General features: G+C 32.0%; 2 non-coding genes across 2 annotated transcripts; both read left to right on the forward strand.

Annotated features, from left to right (window-relative positions):
• The first annotated feature begins 13915 nt into the window (after positions 1-13915).
• On the forward strand, positions 13916-14003 carry LOC124822789 (small nucleolar RNA snoR118). Its single transcript, XR_007027600.1, has one exon. It is a non-coding gene; the product is annotated as a small nucleolar RNA snoR118 (small nucleolar RNA).
• A 3979-nt stretch (positions 14004-17982) lies between these two features.
• Positions 17983-18084, forward strand: LOC148195149 (small nucleolar RNA snoR118). Its single transcript, XR_015781296.1, has one exon. It is a non-coding gene; the product is annotated as a small nucleolar RNA snoR118 (small nucleolar RNA).
• The last annotated feature ends 3747 nt before the right edge of the window (positions 18085-21831 follow it).

Here is a 21831-nt window from a genome sequence, read left to right on the forward strand (position 1 = left end):
TTGATGAAGTGAAAAGAAAGAGAATTGATTTTAATAACTTTAAAATAATTCTCATAATTGTAATACATTTATATCCTAATAATCATCAAATTAGAAATATTTACATTTATTCTATAAATTACATCAGTCAAGTGAACACATGATTTCCAATTTCTACAATCTCAAAGATTTTTCATTCAAAAAATCACTTTTTATTGCATAATTTGAAGAAAAAAAATACTTCCAGGTTACATAAGTCAAATAGAATTTCAGATTGTGCCATTTGAAGTAAAAAAAGAAAAAACTTATCCAAAAACAAAACAAAAAAGTATTTTTAGATTATACATTCTAAAAGTTTTTTTTCTTTCAAAGTTTATGATGTGGAAGTCATTTTTAAGGGTGAACTGGGAATTTTGTATTTATAAGACGCAAAAGAAAAATATAAGAATGCAATAATAAATGACCACTTGCTTTCAAGTTCCTTTTGCACTTTTATGTTTTCCTTTCGCACTTTTATAAATATGGCAATTCTCAATTCGCCCTTTTAGTTTAACTCTTGATTTGAGTATGTAATTTCAAATTCAAATTAAATTGGACAAATAAAAAGACATTTTTTTTATATAAACAAAACTTTTGGAGTGTGGAATTTAAAAGACACTTTTGCTTTTTAATGACACAATTCAGAAGTATTTCTTTTTGCATAAAAAAATTCAAAATACATAATAAAAAATATAAAATTCATTTTTTTCATTAAAAACACTTTCAAATGGTGTAATCCCTTAATATCTTCCAAATTACACCATTTATAAGTCAATTTTTTCTTAAAAAAACTTTTAGATTTTGAAATTGTAAAATCGCGTTGAAATTTCACAATTCATAAATAATTGTTTAGGACAAAAAGGACTTCCATCATGATGGGATGTGATATGATAAACACTTATAGGTAGAAAAATACCAAAGATGAAAAATGTAAGATCAAAATAAAACACGACCAAAAGGATAGTAGCAAGAGAGAAACATGATATCCAATTGAGCAAGTTGGTTTTGCTGTCCTACCAAAGCCATCACGTATTAGAGGCTTTGGCTTCGAAGAAAGAAACTATATTGGTAAATATTGTGAGTAACATTAACAACATGGAGAGGTTGTGGTGGGCAGGGATACACCCTAATAAAAGGGATAATGGAAAAGATAAAGTTTGAGGAGATGGAGGACTAGGGTGTTGGTGGCTTAGAAATAGATGACGAAGATGAACATGGGCACCAGGTGACAAAAAAAACTCCGTGCTCTAATTGTTCAGTCATGAATGTAATGGATTGTTCTAAAAGAATTTAATTAAATATAATATTTAATAAAGATGAAATTGTTTAATGTTAAAAAAATTAACACTGGAGTAAGATAAAATAAAAATACAGAATCAAATTAAAATTAAAGTAATAACAATGACGCATGATATTATAATTGTTATATCACATTGCCACATGTGACATTACCTGAGTTTCATAAGTGACAAATTTTTACTTTTTAAAAAATAAAAAATAAAATACAAATAATTTAAAAAAAAAAGCATAACATCACTTTAAGTGTTAGTGCATTACTAATAGAAAAAAAAAACTTTCAAATTTTTTAAAAGGTTTAATTGCTTTCTTTGTCCCTAGTTTGGTTGTTGTAACATCCCAAATTCTGACACTTGATATTTCATAAATAATATGAAAACAAAACTGCAACATTTCTACAGTCATTCATTTGGAAATATATAATATTTCACATTAATTACATATTTTAAACTCAGATTTCAACTTAAAGATAACCCGAGTTTTTCTTTACTATCCTTCCTCCTCCATCTTCACTTGTACTGGATTAGACGACACTCCCTCATCTGCTCCCGTATACCAAATACGATATACGATCATCGCAAAAATATGATTTTTCCGGTACATACACAAATAAGTAAGGGTGAGCTACCATGCAACAAACTATTAAAATGAGGCATGATACTACTACTACGCCTAACTCATATTTATGAAAATGATTTTTGCTAGACTCAATTATTCGGATCTAACGTTGATGGAAGTCTCGAATGGTCGTGCACTTGTGGTGACCTCCACTCCTTACACTAAAAATCATGGCCAGATACAACTTGTCAACCACAAGGTTAGTCCGTTAACACTATGTCCAAAAGCGGCACATAGACAAGGACCTCCTGCCCCTCTCACCACATAACTCATCCTTCTCTACTTGAGATTGGAGAGTTATTAGAGTATCCAGGATGGCCTTCCATACAGGACCCTCAACATCAACGTGTACATAATACCATGCCACTACAAAATCTCTCCGCGAGACTCATATCATGTTCATATTTATCAAGTCATACCATGCTCAAATTTCATAATTCCATATCCATCACAATAACATGAATTCATCATAAATTTTCATTCCAACAAGATATATTGCACAATAATTTAACAGTACATAATCTGTTCAATAGGATTTAAGTTAAAAACCTGTTGAGTAGACTTCCAGGAAAGAGAGGTGCGTCACAATGGACAACTTAAGTACCAAGTCTTTCCTTAGCCAAAGTGTTCCTCAACTTGTTTTTAACAAATTTCTTATTCACAGATTCAAAATAACAACATAATTTTATATAACAATATTAACACATAAATTTAAGCATGAATAGATATATAACTAACACATAAACATACACAATAATTCAATACATAAATAGTCAAACAATAATTAACATAAGGCATAGAAAGATTAGCTTCCCTTACCTCTTTTACAGGATCATTCTCTTGACCAGAGGTTGTTCCTAGAAAACTTCCAGAATTTCCACTCTAGAATTTCTTCCTACTCCAAAACTTCCTAATTTCTTCTTTTCTACTAAATCTCTCCACTTCTTGGTGCAAAAATTTCATTTCCCAAGCTTGCTATTTATAGGCCAAAATTTGACACTATTAGAGTTTTTTTTTTACTATTCAAAAAATAATATTTTAATCATCCACCACATCTCTTCTTATCTGCTTCATCAATGCACCGTAGGAAGTCTTATCCACTGAACACTATTCATTTTTTTTATTATTTTTTTTACTATTCACTATTTACTATTCCCTTTTTACTATTCATTTTTTTTTCAAAATCTTCTAAAATAAATTCTCAAAATTTTAATCTCCTTCCTCTGAAATTATTATAATTATCTATCATAAATTTTAATTTTTCTTGCCATAATTTTATTAATTTTATTTTTATCCGTAAAAATTAAAAATTACTACTATTTATTAAATCTAAATATTTTTCATGGGTCTTACATTCTCCCCAACAACAAAAATTTTCGACCTCGAAAATTCAACATAAAAATAAGGTTATGATTATTTCACCTTATCTTCTAGTTTCCTTGTAAATTCACTCATTCTAATTTCCTAAACTAAGTTGATGATCTTTCATCTAAGTCGTTTTGTTTGATGGTTTTCTATACTTATGGGTTGCCCTTCTTATGAGATATCTTCTCTGTTTGTAGTCGCATCTACTTCTAAAATGTGAGAAAGATCCAACACATACTTTCTTAGTTAAGTAACATTAAAAACTAAATGAAGGTTGACTAATGTACTTAAGAGAAAATTTCCTCAAGTGAATAAGTCCCCCCACATCCGTGATTGAACTCACCCACAAGAAAACATTATCCAACTGCAAACTCTAACGGTCTTTTCCCAAGATCAACACACGACTTCTACCTACTAAGATTCCTAAGTCATAACTAACTTAACAATAGACTCCAAATCTCCTCCTTTTGCAAAAATTTTCTAATTCAAAATCTCATCACCTAAAAACAACACAAAAATAATCAACCATTACCTTCCACACCTGATTTCTGTAACATAACAAGTCATAGTAATAACTTATGACAAATAATCACCTATCACTCAAAACCTTCAATTTACAAACTTCCAACTTTGTACTCCAATCTCTAATGAACTACCCTTGGTTCTAGGTCAAATTTTTTTTTTAATTAAACTTCAAAACCAAAACAAATTTAGGAAACTAGATTACTTAAATAACCTCAATCTCACATATTTGTCCCTAGAAATCTCTATTTTCAACCACAACACGCATGTCTTAGACCATTTATACCTCTTAAAGATAACATCCAATTTTAATTATCAAATATCATATACTATCAACCATCACAACAACAACCGTTTCATAATCCCACAGTATTGAGGATCCAATATTCAAAAATCATCATCTAAACAGAATGAATGTTTGAAAATTTTCTCTTTTTTTTTTCACATTTATAATTATAACATATAACTATATATGAACATACTAAATGTACATAGCCTTAAGAAAATGCACATTTTATAAAAACATTGTCTAAAACAAAACCAATAGTATATAAAAAAATTCGACAACAAAAATTTTATTTTAATACTCATTTGCACGCATTCCACTAGAAAAGTCTCACACTCATAACCCGAATCATTTCTCTACTTATTTTATGCATAAAATTTCTAGCATCTCAAATTGAAATCTACTCACGAAAAAAATTAAAATCATAAACCTTCATAACACTCTTACTTGTCACTTTTAGCCCCATCAAAACCACCATTAAACATACCTCACTAGTCTCAAAATAATCCATTAATGTTTTAAAAGAACTCATCACTCATAAACTATTAATCACAAGATTCCAGAAAACTTTTCATACCCACTATAACCAGAAAGTGATTCCCCTTATAGATCCTTTTTTAAGACTTCCATGACCCTGCAAAACTTTAAGAATCATTCTTTTTCCGTAACAACTTTCCATTCTATTTTCTCAACACAATTTCTACTCCTAGAAATCGTACGACTCCAAAAGCCACTTATGTCTACCAAAAATTATACTAGATTGCTCCACCTTACCCTATACTTCTATTCTCCGTAAAATTTATAATTACTCGAAGTCCAAAACACTATTACTAAAACAATTCATCCTTATGTTTTCTTTTCTATACCCACTTAACAAGAACTTGTCCAAAAATAATACCTATATTGAGTATGCTTTATAACATCCATAGAAACCCTTCCATACTTAAGATCATGCATCATTTCCTTCATTCGTCCTTGATGAACTTATTTGATTCTCGGTAATATTGCCTTCACCCTTAACTACACTTAATGTTCAACAATCAACTAACAATTCTTGAAGACGATAAACTTCTAAAAACATATTGGAACATGACCAAACCATCCTTTCGATCATACCCTAGACTACAATGTCTATCCTTCACTTGCATTGGTCAAATATCCCTAAAATACTTATCCTCATCCTTTATTTAACCCACACTAAATGTTGAACCACTATTTTCTTTCCCTGATAAACACTTCTAAAATACTTAACAAAACTAGAATAATCAAGCTTCTTTAAAGATTATACTCCAAATTACTTCAATCTTCATCTAATTATTTTCCTAGCAAACATTACTAGCCTAACTTAAAACATTCTTCAAGAATTAACTTATAAACTCTAAATCTTAGGAATATAAACCTTGTCCTCAAAATACCTTCCCACATCCTATCCTAATATGAATCCACAAACTTAATGTTGTCTGTAACCCAGTACCTAACAACTGTGTATATCTGATAAGACTCAGCAGATCACTCAATCAACAATATTATAAAGTCTGAAACCACTTATTTTTATCTCAATAAGGCCGAATTTAAAACTAACTAACTTTCAACTATCATACCTTATCAGTACTACACCTACTCATTTAAATAAACCACTTATGCCACATAAGTTAAATCCGTCCTATGACATTAAAATATAGTTTAATGGTTATACTAATTAATCCTCTAATACTTGCAATAACTCCCATAGATATAAAGAATTTATGGGTCATTAAAACATGTCATAGCACAAAACCATTGTGCCAAGTATCCCTTCCCACCACTCTATTCAATAGTTTCATTGACAAGTATTAAATCGTGTCCCTTCCCATCACTCTATTCAAGAGCTTCTCCATGCAAGTACACTTCCGAATCATTTAAGCATGTTACTTCCCACCACTCAACTAGAGAGATTATCAAGGTAATTCCCACCACTCAAAAAGCTTATCAGGGCAACTCCCACCTCTCATCTAGTGAGTTTATCAGGGCCATCAACCACAACGCAACCTCAATTATAACGTGCTTCCCGAGATCAAAACCATATCCCAAGGATATTTAGTGTTAACCAAATCTCAAATTTTTATCTTATGCGAACTAAAAGTAAGTATAAACAAGTTTACTCACACACGCATCACTGGTCAGAGATCAAGGTGAGACATATAAATCTTTACCCATCCTTTACATCACCATTGAGGTTTGAATATTACCATATAACTATACCTGATGAAAACTACTCTAAAACAACCTACAACTTCTTAATTATTCCAAATTCCCTAATCACATCAGTTTTCTAACCCTTCTTTTTATCTATTTCCAAACTCTTCTTCTTCCTTATCTTGCCATGTTCATAATAATATTAATTCAACCTACACTACCTCTACTAACTTTAATATTCCAAAATCAATAAGATTTACAACCATTAAACCATAAATCATGACCCTTTAATCCTCTCATAAAAAATACCAAAAATTTGCATAAGCCGAAAGCCAAAATTTTCGTACCTGGATTTTCTCCACTGCTCATCATACCAAAATCACATACTCTCAAATCTTATCTCCAATACATTTACTGAAAAAAAAATCTAACCATCTCCTTTTAATCATCCATTTAGCTGAGAACCCTTTCAATACTTCATTCTTCTCTAAAGACATCGTGTTCTCTTAACTTATAACTTTCTCCTCCTATTAAACTTTCTCTCAATCCGCTTTATGCCTTATACAACTTCTCCTCTACTCTTCTTCGTCTAATATTTGATTTATCCTTTATCTACTTCAGTATTCCTATCCTTTTTTTTTAAACTTTATCTTCAAATCTTCCACCATTTTCTTTCTTCCAATCTTCAAGCATCACCTATATGAAGAATTAAGTTGATTTCTCAAACCTTGCCACACTAATGTTTACCCAAAACTCCTCTCATTTAAACCTTTGAACTCAACTCTTATTGTACAACCATTGATATCCAATCCTCTTGCTCGGTTCTTGAAACACTTCCAAGTAAAAACGACGGTTCTATACTTCAAGACCAAAACTCTTATGTTTTGACTTCTAAGCTCTAACACACCACATCTACCTATCTTCGAGAAAAAGAAAAACTTGTCTCAGAAGGTTTTGCTGAAATCTAATAAAGGTATACAGGTCAAGTTATCCTTGAATTTGTATCTCTCTACCACTATAGAGTACACCACAAAGAAAAACTCAGACCATAACTCTTCCCTCCCGAAACCTTAAGAATTAAGAAACGAAATTTGTCTCTGATAAAGCCATGAGTGTGGACTCTCATTACTCTTATCAAGACGTTTTTCTGTTCTTAAAACCTTAAGTGGGTTGCACTCACTCTACGATTTAAACTTAAAAACACATGACAAATCATGTCACTTAGCCCTCTTCACTGAAAGGCAACTTAAACGTACAACCCGCAGGTCATCCTAAGGACGAACTGCTCTGATACCACTAATGTAACATCCCAAATTCTCACACTTGATATTTCATAAATAATATGAAAACTGTAACATTTCTACAGTCATTCATTTGCAAATATATAATATTTCACATTAATTACATATTTTAAACTCAGATTTCAACTTAAAGATAACTCGATTTTTTCTTTACTATCCTTCCTCCTCCATCTTCACTTGTACTGGATTAGACGACACTCCCTCATCTGCTCCCGTATAACAAATACGTTATACGATCATCGCAAAAATATGATTTTTCCGGTACATACACAAATAAGTAAGGGTGAGCTACCATGCAACAAACTATTAAAATGAGGCATGATACTACTACTACGCCTAACTCATATTTATGAAAATGATTTTTGCTAGACTCAATTATCCGGATGTAACGTTGATGGAAGTTTCGGATGGTCGTGCACTTGTGGTGACCTCCACTCCTTACACTAAAAATCATGGCCAGATACAACTTGTCAACCACAAGGTTAGTCCGTTAACACTATGTCCAAAACCGGCACATAGATAAGGACCTCCTGCCCCTCTCACCACATAACTCATCCTTCTCTACTTGAGATTGGAGAGTTATTAGAGTATCCAGGATGACCATACAGGACCCTCAACATCAACGTGTACACAATACCATGCCACTACAAAATCTCTCCGCGAGACTCGTATCATGTTCATATTTATCAACTCATACCATGCTCAAATTTCATAATTCCATATCCATCACAATAACATGAATTCATCATAAATTTTCATTCCAACAAGATATATTGCACAATAATTTAACAGTACATAATCTGTTCAATAGGATTTAAGTTAAAAACCTGTTGAGTAGACTTCCAGGAAAGAGAGGTGTGTCACAATGGACAACTTAAGTACCAAGTCTTTCCTTAGCCAAAGTGTTCCTCAACTTGTTTTTAACAAATTTCTTATTCACAGATTCAAAATAACAACATAGTTTTATATAACAATATTAACACATAAATTTAAGCATGAATAGATATATAACTAACACATAAACATACACAATAATTCAATACATAAATAGTCAAACAATAATTAACATAAGGAATAGAAAGATTAGCTCCCCTTACCTCTTTTACAGGATCATTCTCTTGACCAGAGGTTGTTCCTAGAAAACTTCCAGAATTTCCACTCTAAAATTTCTTCCTACTCCAAAACTTCCTAATTTCTTCTTTTCTACTAAATCTCTCCACTTCTTGGTGCAAAAATTTCATTTCCCAAACTTGCTATTTATAGGCCAAAATTTGACACTATTAGAGTTTTTTTTTTACTATTCAAAAAATAATATTTTAATCATCCACCACATCTCTTCTTATCTGCTTCATCAATGCACCGTAGGAAGCCTTATCCACTTAACACTATTCATATTTTTTATTATTTTTTTTTACTATTCACTATTTACTATTCCCTTTTTACTATTCATTTTTTTTTCAAAATCTTCTAAAATAAATTCTCAAAATTTTAATCTCCTTCCTCTGAAATTATTATAATTATCTATCATAAATTTTAATTTTTCTTGCCATAATTTTATTAATTTTATTTTTATCCGTAAAAATTAAAAATTACTACTATTTATTAAATCTAAATATTTTTCATGGGTCTTACAGTTGCATATGTCAGGTTGGTCCAACCTTTTAAAAGAGTTTCAATTTTGTTCAAATATGGTAAAATTTACCTCAATCAAGTATCTTTCTTTAAATAGAAACTAACAAAGTTAAGCGTTTGATGATGTGGCAGAAGACAATTAAAACCTGATATTGTCTCGGAATATTGCTTCTGACGTGTAAATGAAATATATGGTGACATGGAAATAGGTTATAGAATTGGGAAAATTACATTAGGATTTTTTTAAGGAAATTACATTAGGGTTATTTTTGAAGGAAATATAATTAAGGCATTTGAGATAGAGGGTTCCTAAGTTCACGAAGAGAGAAAAATCGCAATTGAGGGTTTCGAAAGTAGAACCACATTTGGGGATTTCGAAGCGCATTTTCCATTCGAAGGTGCGTATTTGATTATTTTCGTTCTGTTTATGGTTGCTTTCATTGTGTGTATGATTGCTTTCATTGTGGTCCCCCATAAAATATGATTTCTTTTGGTTGTTGTCCCTCATTATGTCTGTTGTGATGCTCCATTTTCGTTGTGGTCCCCCATTATGTTTGTTAAATTATTTATTTATGGTGTGTTTAGGGTTCCCTAGAATGTTATTTTACTTGTTTATGGTCCCCATAGTACTTTTTTGTTATCATTTTGTTTGTGGTTTACATTTAAATTAATATTTGGTGTTGAAAGGGTTTAATAGAAACTATGGAGTATATGTTATGTATAGTGCAGATAGCATTTAGGGTAATCATATAGTAATATAGGAAATGGTTAGTGAAAACAATAGTGTGAAATATCGGTGTAGTTTAAAATCATAGCCACAAAGTTAAAGATAGCCAATTAGTGGACTTCTATTATCTGGCTTGGCAGTCCTACCCTGATGTTGCTAAAGTAAGTCATTCAGTTTGGCTGAGTGTTGTACCTTGATGGGTTGACAGTCCTACCCTAATTTTTTTTATTTAATAGTTTTGTGCCCTGTTATAATAGTGTTTTTTGGTAAATTAAATGTAGTGTTATTTAGGTAAAGTAAATGTAGTCTGACAATAATTTTTATATTAGTTGAGATGGCTAACTCTGATATCGAAGTGGTCTTTCACCATGGGGTTAAATTTATCAATGATGGGTCATTCAAATATGTGTTTGGTCAAACCAATACTTTAAAAATTGACCAAGACAGATGGAGCTACTTTGAAATTATGTCCATTCTAAAGGAGATAGGTTATAAGAATGTTAAAGAGTTGTGGTATTCAGTGGGTGGTGGTTTTGTGTTAGAAGGAAGGTTGGAACTACTATTTGATGACAAAGGTGCATGTCATCTAGTCAACATTGCCATATTGAATGGTCAATCTCACCTCTATGTTGTACACATGGTGTCATAGCCTGAATATGTTCATATGTTGGAATATGAAGCTGAACTAAAAGTTGAGAGACATATTGTTGAAGCAAAAGTTGAGAGAGAGGGTGGTGAACCCCAAGTTGAGATAGAGGTTGGTGAACCCGAAATTGAGAGAGACCAAGAGGAAGAGGTTGATGGTGCTGTTTTGGGGAGGGTGACAATGATATTGGTGTGGAGGGAAAGGATAAGGGAAAGGCTGATGGTGCTATTTTGGGGAAGGGTGACAATGCTATTGGTGTGGAGGCAGAGGGAGAGGGAGAGAATGATGAGGCTATTTTAGAGAAGGATGTAGAGGATGAGGGACATGATGAGTATGATGTTAGAAGTTGGAATGTGACTGAAGAGGATGTGTTGAGTGAAAATCATCTTGTGGAGGTGTTAAAAAGTGGACTTTAAGTCTAACTTAACCCCACAAAACTGGCTAGTAAGGTGAGGTTTTGCACCCACTTATATACTATAAATTGGCCTTATCTCTAATCAATGTGGGACTTCTAACATACCCTCCTCACGCCGAGGTGTAAACATCATCTCGAGCGTGAGACTAGACATTAATGGATGGTCTGATAACGGCCCGATAGAGGGTGAAACAACATGCCTAACAAACAAAAAATATCGCTAGGATAGACTCTAACCATAACTTTGATACCATGTTAATAAGTGGATTTTAAGCCTAACTCAACCCCACAAAATCAACTTGTAAGGTGAGGTTGGTGTATCAAAGCTATGGTTAAAGCCCATCCTAGCGATATTTGTTGTTTGTTGGACATATTGTTCCACCCGCTATTGGACCATCCGTTAATGTCTAGTCTTACGCTTGAAATGTATATACCTCGACGTGAGGGTGTGTGTTTGGATGTCCCACATTGACTAGAGATAAGACCAATTTAGAGTATATAAGTAGGTGCAAACCTCACCTTACAAGCCAATGTTTTGGGGTTTGAGTTAGACTTAAAATCCACTTATTTATAAGAGGTTAATGTCCATGGAGATGAAGTGGAAGATGATTTATGTGAAGGTAGTGAACAAGTTGAAGTAGGTGGATCAAGTGGATTTCTATTCCATTCCAACATGTACATGACATGGGTTTATCTGACACTGAATGGGAATATGAAAGTTTAGATAGTCTTGTATTAAGTGATTCATCAAATGATGATAAAGAACATTATGACAATTTTGGGATTTTCTCAATGCCCAAAAGTATGAAAGAATATAAATGAAAAGTGGGGACATACTTCACTGAAAAGAAAGATTTCACAGAAGCAATAAGAACCTAATGATGTAGAAAATGGTAGAAAATGGAAGGTATTTAAAAAATGACAAAATAAGAGTTTGTGTCAAAGGAAGGTATTCAAACACTTAACCCCGTTAGTTTTTATTTAACGATCAAACTTTTTAAAAAAGTTTGATCAACTTGACACAGTGCACTCAAATTAGAGACAATGAAAACAATTAAATCTTTTTTAAAATAAAGACTAATTTTAGTACATAAAAAAAATCGAAATTTCTTTTAAAAGATACAAACAAATGATTTAACCTTTAAAATTAAGGGCGTTGCTCCCTCCACCACCACACCTTTCTCCCTCCACCTCCCAAATTTTTTTTAATTCCAATTATATCCTCAAATTAAAATTTTTTACTTATACTATTTTAATTTATTTCAAACCTAGTTCTCTTACTTTATTCCCTGTACTCAATCTTTCCATCTCTCAATTCCGTTTAACAATTTGTCTTCAGTTTTATTCTACAACTCCATTTGTCTTCTTTGTTTTACTTCTCCTCATCTATTTCTTTCTTCTTCATTTTCCTTACATTATTAAAATACATTAAAAATATATTCAAAAATAATAAATCAAAACATTTAAATTAAATTATTAAAATATTTCTAAAATAAAGAATAAACTAATAAAACAAACCCTAAAATTACAAACATAGGTGACATCCTTCAACGGATGTCAACATCCGTTTAAGGAAAAAACGGATGTCAACATCCGTTTAAGGAAAAAATGGATCCGTTTTTTCCTTAAACGGATGTTGACATCCGTTGAAGGATGTTGACATCCGTTGAAGGATGTTGACATCCGTTGAAGGATTTTGACATCCGTTGAAGGATGTCACCTCTGTTTAAAGGTTACGTTTTTTATTTTAGGGTTTTATTTGAAGGTTTATTCGAATACGCACCTTGAGGAAGTAACACACGCACTACACCACTCCACACATTGCACCACGAGAGCGACACTGCACCACGAGAGGGAGACTGCTTGATAATTCTTTCCACCACCATCAATCTTTACAACTTATAGTATCTCACACCGACAAAAGAAAGAGAGAAAGAAATATAATGTTAAAATAAAAGAAAAATATTTTAAAATTTTACTTAGGGGCAAAATAGTAAATGGGAGGTGGAGGGAGAAATGTGTGGTGGTGGAGGGAGCAACACCCTAAAATTAAATCCAATAGTCTAGTAGAGTTTCACCGGCCCAAAGATAAAAAAGCTCACCTTTGTTTTAAAGAGGGCCCAATTATTAGATCCACCAGTTTAAATTTGTATGCTCAGTCTCTCGTATTTCACAAAATCAGAATCAATCACTAACCCTAGTTGCCTGTTTTCCTTTTCACACCCAGTTTCCTTTTTCCTGTTTATCTATTCTTCTTTCTGCTGATTCTTGTTTTCTGTTTATTCTGTAACCTGTGTCTTTTCGGTTTCACGTTTTGCTTCTTTCATCGTCTTCATTTTGTGTGTGTATATATATATATATATATATCTTTTGATAAATGCGTGATATCTAAACAATAAACCTTTTATGTGAAGTGAAGTGATGTTCGGAGCAACTGGAATTTGCTGCACTTGTATTATATTAGTTTAATTAATTTAATAATAATACTTGTTGGAGGCTTCTCTTATATACGTTTTCATCTGTATAATTGTAACCTAAATCTAGAGTAAATTATTTGTTTTGTGGCCCAATGATGTTCAAATAGATCGTTGATCGGCTACACGATTTTGTTCATAATCTCCTGCATCTTTCTCTCTCTTCCTCTCTCTTCCTCTCTATCTATCTATCTATCAATTTCTTATTCTGTTTGTGTGTGTGTGACTAATGCAACCTGTACTATACTACTACATGATCTGGAAGATGTATGTTGATTGTCAACGAAACCAGTGGCAAAAGCCGTACATGATTTCGTATTAAGCTATGAGATCTGAGGGCTCTGAAATTTTTTACTTTAAATTCTGTATTTCAATATTTGTTTTCTTTTATATTTGGATTAGTTTATTGTTGGCTTTGCTTATTGTTTTTTCTTTGTTTGATGAATGCTGATGCATGCACTGGGCTCTGAGAAGTTTTAACCTCAACTTTTGATGAAAATGCACGGCCTTGAAAGCTATTTCTGATACCCACAATATTAAAAGAGTGATTCATTGGTAATTCATTTGTTCCTGTTTCATGTAGTTTTATTGCCTTCAATCCCAAATGTGTTATTATTTCCACAGCCGCAGCGTTTTTAATTTTTTTGTTTCTTTTTGTCTTTTAATATGTTCTTTTAGTATTATTTTCTAATTTATATGGATCTAACTGGCTGTTTTCTAATCTCTGTATCTTTCATGAAAACCTCAACTACCATTTGTCGGTGTTAACATGTGTTTTCTGCTGAAATTGTAAGTCCTTTGTGTGATATGATGCTCTTGGATCCATCTATTTGCCTTATCATCGCGCATAATCGTTGTTGAGAACTTCAAATTTATGAGAATCACGACTGAAAAGAAATCTGTCTGGAAAACAAGCATCTATTATTACACAGATATTTTTTTCTAAATAGCATACCGTATCTTATATTTACTCAGATAGCTCGCGGTGCTAGGTTAGAATTCGATTTTTGAAGAACCGAATTCTTAATATGGTTTTGTATTAGCTTAACACCAAAATCATGTGCAGAATTAGGTCCTCTGTAAACCAAATTCTGAACTAGCACAGTAAAAGTGTGCTATGTGAGTAAATGAAAGTTTCAGTGTGCTATATTGGTAAAAAGAAATTGACAGTGTGCTATTTGTGTGGAAAATTCGTAGAAGTTGACTATTGAGTAGCTTCATGGTTTGGTTCACAAGCTGATCTTCACCGCTCGCTTTTCTTCTGTTCCTTTCTGTGTATGTGTGTGTTAAGTGCTGTGTTTGTATTGGGAAGTTGGAAGAAGTTTGTGAATTGAACTACTGATTAAAGCTGTCAGTGATATTGTATTAAGCTATGGGTTTTGGGTTCTTTCTCTTGTGTTGATTCTAATCGGTTGCCTAAAGGGTCCTAATATGAAATCAATGTTTTCATAGTTAGGCAAAGAGCCCTCACTATTTCTTTATTGTGATCCTAGATTCGTGACTGTTGCCTTTATTTGTTAAGGTGGTTTGGCATTGCATCTGACCATGAAATCTTAGTTTGTATTTCTTTATTGTGAGGCATAACATTGTTTTCTGTTAGTATGACATTTCTGTTTTCGTGTGATGTTTCTTTTAAAGCAGTGCTCGTTACATTTTGTAAACTTTTTTCCTGGTTTTTTTCATTCAATGACTATCCCCTTCATCACTCCAATCTTCTTCAGGGCTTTTATTTCTTTTGTTTTAGTATTTTAAAACTTCAAATAGGTGATCCTCCTTTTACACAGTGAACTGTGAATAGGAAAGTCTACGGTATTTTTTGTAGTCTGTTAGTGCCCTGTGATGATTATATAGAATATTGAGTAGCACCTGGTTTCTTTATAACTGGACCTGTACCACTGGATCTCTCTCTCTCTCTCTCTCTCTCTCTCTCTCTCACTCACTCCCCGGCTCCCACACTCTCTCATCTGACTGGGCTTGTGTGTGTGTATGTATATATATATATATGTATGTATTTTCATGGTGCAAGAAGGCTGTATATGAAACCAGTGTCAATTGCTACGGATGATTTGATTTATATTAGTTTAAGTCTGAGGGCACGGCATTTTTCTGATTATAGGCTTATTCATTTTTCTGTTTTATTTTTCTCTCATTTCTCATTATATCTCTACTAGTAGCAACATCAGTGGTTTATCATCCCTTCCAATTTTTGATATGGGCTCAAAAACATTTTCACAACACTTTTACCCTATTCGTGGGTCTTCCTAACTATGTGATTGGTTCAAAATTGATGTTCTTAACCATATTGTTTTAACTGTATCTTTACTATAAAGAGGCAAAGGTTATTTTAATGAGGCTGTGTTTAAAGGCTATAGGGACAAATAACTATCCCGTATTGTGCACCTATAGGTACATTTTAGTGACACATTTTCCAGGGCTGCTTCCGAAAAGCTACGTACAATAAAAGTAGATCGTGTGTATAAATAAAATTGATTACAAGTATAATTTGCCTATTAGTATATTCAGAGAATTTTGTAATAACTTCAAAATTCGTGAAATGATATACCTTATGGATTATGGATATCATGTAGATTTTGTTCCTTCAACGTCATACATTTCATAAAAGTTGAATTGTATGTGGTTTCTTGCTTCATTTTTGATCCAATTCAAACTTTTGAAAGATGTTATATTGTTTTCCCTGCCTCAAGTACTAAATAAACTGTCTCCACGTGTTCGTCAATATTACTTTCAACCTCTCTTACTCTTACTTCTCTTTCTATTATTTTCTCTATTGCTTGATACATTTTGAAGTGTTTCACAGCTCTAAAATAAGTACCTATATCATTATGCCCCCCTCTCAATAACTCGTTATGTTTATAGTCACCTAACATTATACATGGCCCTTTGCACCTAAAATTTCAATAGCAAATAAAGCTTCGGATAAAATAACAGCAGATTAGAATAAAATGAAAAATAATTTAGATTATATCTATTTGAGATACTTGATAAAATTGTATCTTGTTGCATAAATATATAATTAAAACTATTTTTTTACTATATGTACAATGAACAAAAGAATGTAATGCTCAACTAAAAAGTTAAAATACTATTGATACAAGAAATTGGGGAAATATTGCAATGTCTCCCAACAAGTAAAAAAAATAAAATTGAAAGAAAAGCAATCTATTCTGTGATTCCTAATGAGTCTAGAAGACCTGAACATCAATTAGTATTAGGAAAGTTTTAAGTGAAACAAGAGAAAGACTATTGTTTCTTCCACTCCCAAAATTACTAACTGCACTCAATTAATAGGAAAAAATTGAACCACATTTACCACTGTCTACACAACTGTTATCACTGTCATTATTCCATCATTGCTGCTACTGCAGAAGAAGAAAAGAGAGGCAACATTGAAACATATTTTATGTATTTTGTAAAGCGTATTTTTTTGTAGTGTTATTTCATGTGGGATGTTAGAAAAAACTCGTTCTTTAAAGACGTATATTCTAAAAAGTTTGTTTATAAATCTTATTCTGAATTTTTATTTTCAGAATACATACATGTATTTGGAACACTTTATTCTAAAAATCTTATTTTGAAAATTTCAAAAAATTTATTCTGAAAAATTTCAAAAACATGTAATTTGAATGTTTGTGATGCGCATAAAGAAATTGTAGGGGTTCAGCAAGTAAAATCAGATGAAACATAATGGATGAGAATAACAGGCCTACACATGACTTGCTTGATGGGCCAAAGATAAAAAGCCCACTAAAGAGAGGGAGAGAAATCGATCGACAGTTTCCATTATTTATGCTCACATCTCATGTAACCTATTCACACGTCTCAAACCCTAATACAGTTTTTGTTCCCACTCGCTCTATTCATCATGTATCCCTAACTCATGTTTTGCCATTGAAACCGTATGTGTTGAAGAATGTTTCCTGATTATTGCCAATTTCTTTTTTCGCCCTTTTTGTTTGCATTATTTATGCATTCTGTAGTGTGTTTTGCTTCTTTCTCCTTTTGGCATTCACATGAAGATTTTAATGTTTAAGTTCGTTGTATGCTATGATGTTTGGAGTAACTTGTATTTTGTTCTTGTTGCATTGTATTCTGTTTATTACACTTTTATTTTGATTGTGTATTTTCTTTGTTTTCATACATCTGGCCCAATGATGCATACATAGATTGTGAGCAGCTACACGGTTTCGTTCATATCCGGATCTGTTTCTTTCCCTCTCTCTCTCTCTCTCTCTCTTTCTCTTTGTCTGTGTGTGTGTGTGGTTGTGTATATATATGTGTGTGCTTATGTGTGCGCTTATGTGTGCGTGTGTGGGAGGATGCAAGAGGCTGTGAACGAATCGTGTGACAAAAGCTGTAGATGATTTGGAATTAAGCTATGAGATCTGAGGGCTTTTGCATTTTTTTTTAAAATTCTGTACGTTATTGTTTATTATTTTTTGGTGTTTTTTTTTATATATTTGGCTTTGACTATATATTGTCTTGTGGAGTGAATGATGATACGCACTGGGCTCTGAGCAGATTTAACTGCCCTGCTGTTTAAACTGCATTTTTGATGGAATTGCTTAGCCTAGAAAGCTATGTCTGAGACTACCAACATCTTAAAAAGAAGGATCTATTGCCAAATTTTTCACATTCCTCTGATTGTTAGCTTTGGCTTGTATTGGTTTTTGGTTTTCCTATAATTCTTTTATTTTGATGCATTATGGAATATTTTGTTTTAACTACAATTACTTATTGATAAACTGATGTAATGAGTCTTATTGTGACCTTTTTCTTTTTCATATTCTTGTATTTGATGTTATATAGAAACAATTTTTTGCTTAATTTTTGAACCTTTGGTATATACTCTTATATTCATAAGTTAATGAAATAGTTCTTTGCTTAATTTTTTGCTTGATTTTCATTAGCCTTTGTATTTTAGTAATTGCTCACTTTCATTGCTGGGAAAAGGAAATTTAATTGAATACAAGTCTTGATTTACAGCAAATTGCCTGATATCCTGCCCGAGGATACACAAAAACATTGTTGAATGACTTCACTGTTTTGGATCAAAACCTGATATGTATTCTTTTACCTTTCCGTTTCATTGTGTTGGTGTTTTTGAACCCATAGTAGTGTTGTGTTTGTGTTATCTGTTGGATCGTTGCAGGAAGACTGTGATTTTGATTTGTGGGTCTGTGATAAAATTTGATCGTATTTTGGGAAGTTATGAAATCTGAGAACGTTAATTTTTCTTCATTTATTTTTATTCTAACATCTTGTTTGAATAGTTTTTTTTTACGGGAAATCTCCTTGTGATATTTATAAATTAATATGCTTTTGTATCTAAGTTATCTTTGTAACAAAATTTTACCTATCTTGCCCTAATTTAATAGACAGAGTCATAGGATGTTGTCCAAGTGGAGTACCAACAGGAGTGGGAACAATTTTCTCCTTACATAACATCTTGCACCGTGTTCACTTACATTTCTCACTTTATTTCTGTAGTCCAAAACCAATCCTCTTTTCCAATTGGAATTTTATAATTAACTTGCATGGTACTCCCTGTTTAAGCAAGGAAAGTGGAAGGCATTAACTTGGTTATAGCCTGAGTACGTTTTGCTCTTAATTTTATCCTAAAGAATATATTAACTTTCTACTGTGCTATTTGTTGCTGCCCAATGATGGTTGTTGGACTATATTAAGTGCTATCTGGTTTTGTTTATAACTATGCTTGCACACCATTGTTTCTTTCTCTCTCTCTCTCGTCTCTCTCTTGCGGGAACATACAAGTCTGCTCGAACATTTTATTTATTTATTTATTTATTTATTATCTGGTGGTGCGTGAAGGCTATAAATGAAACCATTGTGTTGAATATTCGATTCGGTGTTTGAATTCGTTGTTCTGAGGGCTGTGCAATTAATTTTGGATCCAAATAATTGGATCAGATTTTGGATAAAAATCATATTTCTTTAGAAACTAGTTTGTTCATTTTTAAATTCCAATCCAAATAATTTTCTAAATCTAAGGGCTCTGCAATTAATTTTGGATCCAAATAATTGGATCAGATTTTGGATAAAAATCATATTTCTTTAGAAACTAGTTTGTTCATTTTTAAATTCCAATCCAAATATTTTTCTAAATCTAGTGTTGTAGGGCTGACCCAATTTGTCATGATTATTGGTTCGGGTCGATTATATTCTGCTTAGTTTTGTGTCTTCAGTCTATCCTAACTTAGTTTTTGTGTCTTCGTCTATCCCTAACTTAGTTTTGCTGGAGCTAATTTGGTGTGTAGTAGATCGAATTTTGGTTTGTGTTCAAATTTTTTCAGGATTGATTTTATCAATTTTTTTCAAATATCAGTTGGGGATTACTTCATCGAAATTTGTTTGGGTTATAGGTTAAATTTGGTTGTAGTCTATTAGACTGAATTCGATGGTATTCTGTATTGTGCCTTAGCAAAATTTTAGTGGGATTGGGTGGTGTTGCTAGAACTGATTTACCTTTGTTAACTGCTAACAAATTAATTAGATTCAATGTGGATGTGGTACTCTGATTATCATATCAGTTGTATACTAGTGAGAGCAAAGAGAATTGTTATGATTTGATTCCATTTTGGAAACATTCTTTTACATCTTTAAATATTTTACTTCTCTTGTTAAGTAAAGTCCCATCAAGTCACCACCAAACTTCTGCACTGGAGTGTATTCAAACCATGCAGTAGGAACAATTCAAGGAATAATTAACAAAACTGCAGACAACAATTTCTCCTTATAACAGCACCTGTTTTGATCAAAGAAAGCTTATATTTTTTCAAATTGCTATACTACCTCAAGGTTTATTTGAAACAAATGAAAGCTTATATTTTTAGTTCTTTAATTTTTAATAAAAATTGAAATTAATTATTTTTGAATTTTAATTTAATTTGGTTTTTAATTTAGAAGGTGTAATGTAGGTTTTTTAATTCAATTTTGTTAAGTTTTATTTAATGTTTTAAACATATTGTATTTAATAAAATTTTAGTAAAGAAATTAAATTTAGGTAATTTTTAAAAATGATGATTTAATTAGTCTAAAATTTTGAAAAAAATAATTTTAATTTTTACAATAGATAAAAAATATATACAACTCTTAAACAAATAGAAAGTTAAAATTAAAAGTTATTTATTCTCTACATATAAATAAGGATCCGTACTCATTTTAGATATGAAATTATTTTTTAGTGGTACATCTTTATTTAATGCTTTTTTTAAGAGATCTGTCATTCAACTTATGTAGATTAAGATTATTTCTAAAGGAAATTATATAACTATTATTTTAATAAAAAGCTAAAAGAATTGTATAACATTATTTTAAAATATAAATTCTTTTCTAAAGGAACAAAATATAAATCCCTATGTATTCAAATTCGCCTTTTTTTCAAATGACCATATAAAGTATTTTTTTTAATCATGTATTAGAAATAGAAAAATGTATTTATAATATATGAACTTATATCTAACGCTTTTTCGACGTGGTAGTGGTAGATTCCTATTCTTCGTGATAACTTGAAAAATATAGAGTCTAATCTAGATAAGTTTCAGCCAACTCGGCATAAAACATCGACTCTTGTTAGTTGAACATCTTAAGAGAATGAGGCAGGTTTCATCCTCACCCTTCCTTGCAAGAAAAGGGGGTCATTCACTATTGGAACTCGACAAGACAACATTTTGATGAAGAACACAACAAATAAATCTCCAAGCTGATTTGGATCTCAAAGTTTTGGGAAAAAGATGATTAGTAAAGAGGAAACAGGGAAACAAGAGTGCTGATAGTACAAAGAGTCCAAAGCTTGGCAAAACCAACAAATAACAAATCTCTACTACTAGTAACTCTTAATACACATGGCTTCCCTGGTTGATGTATTGACGACAAAATCCAGTGCTTTCAATTGAAGACTTTCATGCATGGATAAAGACATTGTAAGAGAACAATGAATATTCTTGATGTGTAAGAATTATCTGGAAAGTAGAAGGGAGAATATATTCAACATAATGCCTACATAATTGAAAAGAACGAATAAAGCTTGGCAGATAAGCTTAACAATAAACTTGGCATACAACTCAACAGCTCGACACCAAGTTCGCCCACATGAAGCTCACCCACATGAAGCTCGATACACATGAGCCCGATAGTAAAACTTCATGTCTTTTTCATTTATGTTATTTCAAAAGTAACAATCATGAAGAATCAACAAACTCTATTCGAGTAGCAGAATCTCGCACAAACCCAAAAGGAGCCTGACACCTAAACGTCGGGAACAACTTAATCTCCAAAACGTCGTAAACCACCTCACTAACGTAAAAATGGTGGTTGG

Source organism: Vigna umbellata, chromosome 7, assembly GCF_029865625.1.
Source record: "Vigna umbellata cultivar VRB3 chromosome 7, Vumbellata_1.0, whole genome shotgun sequence".
NCBI classification, from domain to species: Eukaryota; Viridiplantae; Streptophyta; class Magnoliopsida; order Fabales; family Fabaceae; genus Vigna; species Vigna umbellata.